The sequence below is a fragment of the Epinephelus moara genome, chromosome 5 (genome assembly GCF_006386435.1).
Source record: "Epinephelus moara isolate mb chromosome 5, YSFRI_EMoa_1.0, whole genome shotgun sequence".
Lineage (NCBI taxonomy): Eukaryota > Metazoa > Chordata > Actinopteri > Perciformes > Serranidae > Epinephelus > Epinephelus moara.
The window spans coordinates 3,115,354-3,124,073 of record NC_065510.1 but is presented as its reverse complement, the minus strand read 5'-3'; positions in this window follow the sequence as shown (position 1 = coordinate 3,124,073).

Here is an 8,720-nt window from a genome sequence, read left to right as displayed (position 1 = left end):
ATTTAGTGGGATACATTGGCAGAAATTGAATATAATATAATAAGTGTGTTTTCTTTAGTGTATAATCACCTGAAAATAAAAATCATTATGGTTTTGTCACCTTAGAATGAGCCGTTTATATCTACACAGGGAGCAGGTCCTCGTCTATGGAGATCACCATGTTGCACTGCCATGTTTCTACAGTAGCCCAGAACAGACAAACCAAACACTGGCTCTAGATAGAGACATTTGTTTTTTCACAGTTTCACATCCTCCACAGACATTAGCTAGCGCTAGCTAGCAAGTTCTGTTGTCTTGTTTTAGACGATGGAGGAAGATGATGTGAGTGGTGCGTTCAGAAACACTCACTGTGAGTGTGGGAGCGCACTCTGACACAAACTGGAGCGTTGATAAATTGGGAGCGCTGTCTGAATGTAGCGTTGGGTTATCCAGAGCAGCGCACTCTCAGAGTGGCAGAGCGCACTCTGGACACTCTGTCTGTGGAGACGGAGCAGCAGAGCGCCGAGCGGAGTGAATGTGTGATTAACTTAACCGTTGGTTCATTCATGTAGAAATATAACGCTCCGTTTCTTCCACCAACAGGGCTCTCATTTTAGTGTAGAGCGTCAGACTGAATTTACCAACGCACCATGTCAGGTCACTCACTCTCCGGGACCGCCAGTGTTACTTGAATAAGTAAACACTGACCAACGGGACCAGACTGGCCGACCCGTATGCTCTCACTCAGTGGATGGATGATGTCACAGGAAGCCAATCTTACAAAGGAGGACCACACTTGTTTGTTTTGCTATGGAAGCTAACGTTAGCTAATGTGCTAAAAAGTTAGCGTTCCAGAGAAATCCAATATTCCTCTTAATCCCTCCCCAGTTTCTGATGAGGTGGACATGATAACCCTTAATACACATAACCTTATTCATCCCTACAACAGGAAATACTTTTTCCCTAACCTGATATGAAGTGTGCGCTGCACATGTGAGCATTTTTGATGATGGCCTCCGTCCAGTCCTTTGGTCTTATCACATTTAACCATAGTTGTCTTTGTTTTTGTTGACGGGCAGTGGCGGCTGGTTTTGAGCCATGACTCCTTCTATTCTGGCTCCCAATAACACAACAAGACAAACACATTTTAACACTCCTATGGAGCCTACAGCCCTGTGGGGGAGAGGCAGCTGCACCTCCAGCTGATAACATGACATCATCGTGATGTCGGCCCTAACAGGGTCTTTAATGTATATTTATTCTGATACGGGCCATTCTACATAATGAGTACTTATACTTCTGGTACTTAAAACATGCCCTTATTTTGATGCTAATACTTTTGAACTTAAGCATCATTTTGAATGAAGGAGTTTAACATGTATCCGAGTATTTCTACTGTGGGATTACTAGTTTTAATAAAATAAAAGATATAGGTTTTGGGGGAGAGTAGTAGTTGTGGTGTAAAAGACTTTTTAGACAATTTTGATATTTAAAAGTATAGTTGTAAACAACTGAAGTAGAAGAGAAATTCTATCAATATTGACATTTGTAGTGTGTGTGTGTGTGTGTGTGTGTGTGTGTGTGTGTGTGTGTGTGTGTGTAGGGTGTGTGAGGTCTTTAAAGCCTCAGGGCAGATTTGTGAAAGTGCTGACGTGGTGGGGGCCAGGCCGATCATTGTGTGACTGCAGCATGTTCTGCCTGAGCCGGGGTCATTTTTCATGCAGGGGCTGACTGACCTTTTGAACAGCGTTTGGATTTGGACACACTCCAGATGAAGAGAGGCTCCGAGGCCTGTGTGAGCTGCTCGTTTGGACACAATGACCCAGGGGCACGGGGTAAACATAAGCTCACCCCACCCTAAACCCTGAACCCTGTAGCCTGAAGCCTGAAGCCAGCACAGCACAGCAGGACGGGGGGGTGGGGAGCACTTGTTGCTAAGGTTTAACAGCATGCCGGTCAGGTGATGGCGGAGAGCTGTAAGGCTGGCAACAGACAGTGCTGGAAGAATTATTCAGATCCTTTAGTAAAAATAGCAGTATGTTAACTTAAAAATACTCAAAACCATATGCAAGGAAGAGGTCGGGTTGGATGGACGGGTCAAACACAAGACTTTCACGCCTTTACTCAGTGTTGAGTTGTTTCATTTTACATACATAAATTGACTAACATCACGTACATAATGTTACGTAACAAATTTACTTAATTTAATCCAAACAATAATCTTTTCCTAAACATAGCCGAGTAGTTATTGTGAGCACAGAAGTGTATTTGGAAAAGACACTGTATGCGTCTAACGAGTCCCGGGTAGCCAAAATGACCTGGCCCAGAATCAGCCTGAACTCGGCATGCAGAATCAAATTAGCCAGGCTGCATCTGGTTGCCTGACTCGGCTGAGACTCAGTGTGAATAACGCCCCCAAATCAGCTGGCCCGATTTCGGCTGCGTGTTGAAAGAGAGGCTGAGGCTGATGGGAATGTCATTGCAGGTGCTAGATGTAAAGTCAGAGGATACGAGCCATCTTGAACAGAATCTCTATCATATATTACTGCTGTTCTGATTTTTCAAGAACAGAATGGCAGCAAAGCTTTGCCTGAGTCCAGACCTTTGAATCTGCCCACTCTACCGAGTTCATGTTGACTGGTTTATCTGGCATGGTGACATGAAACAAGAATTTCTCAGTGCTCCATGAAGGGACAAACACCAATGTCAAGCGGTGAGCCGGAACCAATAATGAGTAACAACAGCGCTGCCTGAAACTGTGGGTTGTTTTATTTTTCTCCGCTCCAATTTTAAAACCACAGTAAAACAGGTATATTGGCATGGCATGGCACGCATCAGCAGATACATTTGCCTCTAGTGACTGATGAGGGAAAACTGAATTCCCTTCTCCCATGGACATTGTTTGGAGTGGACACAATGTCAGACTGAAGAAGGAAACAGAGTTCAGTGAGTTGACAGTTCTGAAGCCAAAATGGTTTGACTGCTGCGTTTAAAATTACCCAGATGATCCGGGGATGATCGGCGCTACTTCCGCACTGCGTAGCCCATAAAAGTGCGACTTAACTGTGCGGCTCTTCTAGACTTCCGAACTGTTATCAGACCAAATGGATCAAATCCTGATAGTGAAATCATTTTGTGGGCGTCGTGACACTCAAAAAACAGAATCCACTTATTTACAGATGTCTCTTTTGCCACTCAAGTCAATGGGGAAAAGTTTTTCGGGCCAAATGGCATTACATAACTAATCGAAAAAAATTGCAGTGCCACTGTTAGGACAATATGAAAGTTGGGGTCAAAGCCCAGTACACTTCCTGGGCACCTTGTTTTTGCTTGAGTAGGTGTAACTGCAGAAAGGTTTCTTTTTTTTTTCCAGGCAATGAGTTTTTAAGGAGATGTAGTTTACTTTGACATGTTTCGACTGTCACTGCAGTCTTCTTCAGAAGCGCCATCTGACGTGCGTCATGACGTGTCTTTATCAGCTGGTAGTATCCCGGAGGTGTTATTTACACTATTAGGTGTAACTGCAGCTGGAGCAGCTACATGACCCACCAAAGTCCCGACGAAATTGCCAAGTTAGCAATAAGCTAGCTATGAAGTATCATAACTAGCTAACTAACTTAGCATTAGCATAGGTAACCAGATGTAGCTTTCCTATTGCCCTTTCTCTACCCTTAACCACCTCTCTTTGAAAGTGATACTTCATAGCTAGCTAATCACTAACTTAGCATTAGCTTAAGTAAGGAGATGTACCCTTTCCTATTATCCTTACTTCATAGCTAGCTAATCGCTAACTCTCTTTGAGAGGCAGTTCAGGTTAGGATAAGGATGCTAAGGATGCTAAGTTAGTGATAAGCTAGCTATGAAGTATCACTTTCAAAGACATTAGCTATAAAGTATTAAAAGAGATGTGGTTGAGGTTAGGGAAAGGGTAATGGGAAAGCCAGGTACATCTCATTACTAATGCAAAGTTAGCGATTAGCTGGCTACTAAGTATTACAAAAGAAGGGGTAATGGTAATAGGAAGGCTACATCTCTTTACTGATGCTAATGCTAATTTAGTGATTAGCTAATGTTAGCAATTAAGTATTGTGTTAAGAGAGAGGTGGTTAAGGTTAGGATAAGGGTAATAGGAAGGCTACATCGTGTTACTAATACTAAGTTAGCGATTAGCTATGAAGCATTACAGTTACTTATAAAGTGAATAATGTCTACATTTATAAGGCGGATTATTGCTCCATTTAGTCTCATTTATTTATGACAGTGTAACATTGTCGCAGGGTTCAGATAACCATCACGTTGGTGGGTTTGTCTTGCACTAGTGGTGGGCGTGGTTTGTAGGGGTGTGTTGTGTACGTCACAAACATGTCTGCAGCTGTGCATCTCTTTTCACTTATAGTTCATTCTGAGTGCACCTTTAGTAGCTATAGTTCCCCCCCACGTTGCCACACAAGAGGATTTAATGGTTGCACTGGAACCTTTTAGCAGCAACACACCAGTTACTTTAGTGTACTTTTCATACGTCATCACATAAATTAGAAAATGTTCACTCACTCAATTTCCTGCAGGAACTCTTGTGATCTGGTTGAAGGCAACAGAACTCTGTTTTTATAAACTGGATAAGCCCTCCAGGTAGAGTTTGCCGCCTTATTAAGTGCGCAATAAATGAAACACAGGCACCATGGGAGTAAAGTCAATCAGGGTAAAGTTAAGATGAATCACTCCTTGTTAAATATCAGTGTAAAGCTGCGGCCAGTTGTTATGAAATCACGGCATATTTTCAGTGTTTTCATCGTGTTGTTGTTGGCAGCGTTCACCGAGGTGAGAACAGCTGAGGTTTGTTGTTCCTGCTAGCTGTGTGTTTGCTGTTCTGCAGCCAATGAGTTCAAGACGTGTTTCCTCCAGCCCCATCCTGCACTTCAGAGTCAGGAAAGAGGAGGAGGAGGAGGAGGAGGAGGAGGAGGGGGTGAGCTTTGGGTGAGGGACAGCTGAATAAACAGAGGGAACAGAGAGAGAGAGAAGAACAGGAGGGGGATGAAATCCTGAGTTTTTCTCTGAGTGTGCCACGTAATTTGAGCAAACCCATTAATCTCGGGCCACTGGCTCTTCGGGCCCTCTGGGTGTTGAGTTTCGGTGACAGATGAAAAGAAATGAGCTGGCTCGGCTGGAATCTGAGGCCGACCTCACGCCAGAGATGAACCGGCCTGGGAGAGAGATGGAGAGGGAGGGCGGAGGTCTGGATCTGGTTTAGATCGGCCGTCTGATTGGCTGGCAGACATCAAAAGGAGCAGCAGACCGAAGTTTTAACCCATCTGAGAGTTTTTGTTGTTTGTTTAAAGGAATGTGAAAGTGGAAACTGTGAGTGGAATTCAGTCGTCTACACTCCTTTTCAATACAGAACAATAATACTATGCAGGGGGACCTCTAGGACCCCTTCAAGGGCCCCTGGTGGTCCCTGAACCCAAGTTAAAAAAACAGATTTAAATACACCGTGAGCTACAAGTTTGATTAGACAGGCTTACTCACTTTTTCAAGATTTCAGCTGTATCTAAAGGTGTTCATCAAACTTCATTATCAGTGTAACTGAGAGATATTTTTTACTGAATTGAAATACTTTTTCTGTCATAATAATTCATGTTAGTTTTTCATGAACATTTAAATTCACTGCCATTAAAACTGATTATAAATGTATGAAACTGGTAGATAAAAAGGTAACTTTAATAAAAAATGATTTAAAATATACCACCTTTAAAAATATTGTTCAATTAAAGAAAGATGTATTTTTCTTTATGCAAGTTTTTTTTTGATCGAGAGTAAAAGGTCATATGACCAGAGTGCGGGGATCACACCTGTTGTATTATGGGCTGAGGCAGTACAGCGGCAGAGAGCGCCAACATGGCTGCAAAGGAAGAACATACTGCCCCAAAATATTGATATTCTGCGTGGTAAAAGAGTCACACATAGTAATTGTCATTTTGCACCTTTATTTGGTTTGTATCTGATTATAATATTTGTTTAAGTGGCCTCTTTGGACAATTAAATGCTAAATTTTTGGGACCTGTCTATTATCAGAAGTCTCACGCCAGAGACCATTGTTGGGCATGTCTAAATGCTGGACATTTATCCAGAGACTTAAACAGTAATTAAGAAATTTGTGTCTGCAGAGGACTGCAGGATTAGAAGGATGGAAATAAAACTTAAAAAGACATCTGTATGATGCGTGGCCAATATTTTCTTGGACCCGGTGTGGTTAAAAACAAAGGAAGGTCCAGACAAGTGAAAAAGTGGATTTCCAAGGTCAAAAATTTACCCTCAGCAGCTAAATTATTTGGGATAAAGGAATATCTGATATATCATTTTTTTAGGCAATGCTGATATTTAATGAAAACATACGCGGGATTAGACGGGATTAATCGCCAAAATGACACCAGTTATCACAGTCAGAAATGGTAAGAACAGAAATTGTCATTGGATTTTCAAATTTCCAACTGTTCTTGGACACATCGCATTCAACAAATGCTTCCATCAGAAAAGCATGACTAATGCTTTGACCAGGTGCGTCAGTGAAGGCCACGGTGGCTTTGTCACATGATGGAGGCAGACGAGACGGCGCTGCTCGGCCCTGTGAATGCAACGTTTACATTTAAAAAAGGCCCAGATGGAACTGTTGATAGGAACAGCGTTCTCTGCAGTTTCTGCAAGAAGGAATTTTCGTACCATCAGGGAACTTCAAACCTGAAATTTATCACCTCAACACAAAGCATTTAGCAGCGAACCTGGACATCAGAGCTAGCACAGCCGCTGATGCTAACGCTAGCAGCCAGCATCGTCAAGTCACACTCGACCAGGCGACCGACTAACTCCCTCACAAACTGAGTTACAATGGAAAGCAGACCAGTTTGGGTGGTAGAGGACAGGAGGGACAACTGTGTCCAAAATCCAGCAGCTTCACTACGACACATCTGAAAAAATCCATTTGAATTGAAATCTTTTAAATACTTTCAGAGCAGAAGTTGATGTATGTGATTAATTCAGATGAAGAGTTTGTTCAGCGCTTGAACTTGAACCCTGTTTGTTACACGTCATACTTTTACTTGAGCAGATCTCAGAGGGAAACTTTATCTAACAGCTGCAGTTTAGTGACTGTGCAAGATAAAGTTTTACATTTGAAACAGACCATAAAAACATGGTGCAACACGTTTGTCGACCTGTAACAATAAAACACAGCAGAAAGTACTTTCACATAGAAGTGCATTTACCTTGGTAAACTTAACTGCAGGATTTAACTGTAGTGTAAAAATATATTACTGAAGGAGTAGGAGTACTTTTTCCCATCATTGTATGTAATCATGAATAACAGTAACAGTTTTACTGATTATCTAAATAAGAATGAATTTATCTTAAATAGTCTGTGGAGTAAACCATAACCCGAGTTTCATTAAGTGAGATTTAAAAACCATTTTCATGTCAGACACCATAGAGAGTAAGAGGAATATCATCAATGGAAAAAGCATTACATAATCAAAACCACAGCCGGCCTGTTGTCTGTTGTCTGTAGTCTGTTGACCTGGACTGATTTAATCTCACCGGCTCACGAACACTGTAAAACCTCAAAAGTGCAATTTTAGATGTTTAAATGCTTGTTTTTATTATTTATGTGACACTCATACCTTCACTGTTGGACATATTTGGTTTGGGCTTGCAGTTTAAGATTATTTTAACTGATCTGTCTGTAATTTTTTAAGTGTTTGAACTATAAAATGTCAGAAAATGGTAAAAAGGAAAATGTGTCATCTTTAAAATGCTTGTTTTTTTCAAACCAACAGTCCAAAACCTGTCAACAAAGACAAGCAGTGAGTCCTCACAATTTCAGAGGCTGGAATTGGACGATATTTGATATTTTTGCTTGAAATCTGTCAAAAAGGGTTAAAGTATGATTATATTTCCAAAGCTAATGTATCGAGAAACATGTTGGTGTTCCAGCTCTCCTCAGAAAAATCCACTGTTTCCTTCACTCAGGGTTCCCACACATTTTTCAAGGGCAAAATTTCATAACTTTTTCATGACTTTTCAAGGACCCTCATCTTTTTTCCTAGTCCCATTTGCCTGGCGTTTTTCAAACATATCAAATTCAAACTCTGTTCAAACATGATTTCAGGTAGCGGGCATATTTGCAGAGGGGGGTGGAATGCAGCGAGAAAATGTACGTGATATAAGCAAAACATCACAAAGTGACATGTTAGAGCCACGCTACATCGGCAGCTGCAGAAAGTTAATTTGCTGTTACCTGACATTGCATGGAAGGTCATACACAAAAGATTACGGTGACAATTTCAACAAAATTTCCATGACTTTTTCAAACCTTTCAATTATTTTGACTATTTACAGGACCTTTTCCAGGCCTGGAAAACCTGATTGTGAAATTCTATTAGTTTCCCAGGTTGTCCATGACCTTGGCAACCCTGTACGCTGTCTCCAATGAGCCAATGAAACGACTCCAGCGTCCAATTTTGCAGCACGTGCAAATTTGCAACCTCAAGTTTTTTTTTAAAAACATGATTAAAAAGTATTATTTTTACTTTTAAATGAAATGTTTCAGTTTGGGGTTTAAACCCGACGCTGCCTGTAAACAGACGGTCTGTGGAGGAGAAGGAGCCAGAGAGCCAGGAACGGGTTAAAGTTTTCTCCTCGCTGCTGCTCTGAATGGCGGCTGAAAGCGACGGGGCCCCGGCATAAACACACAC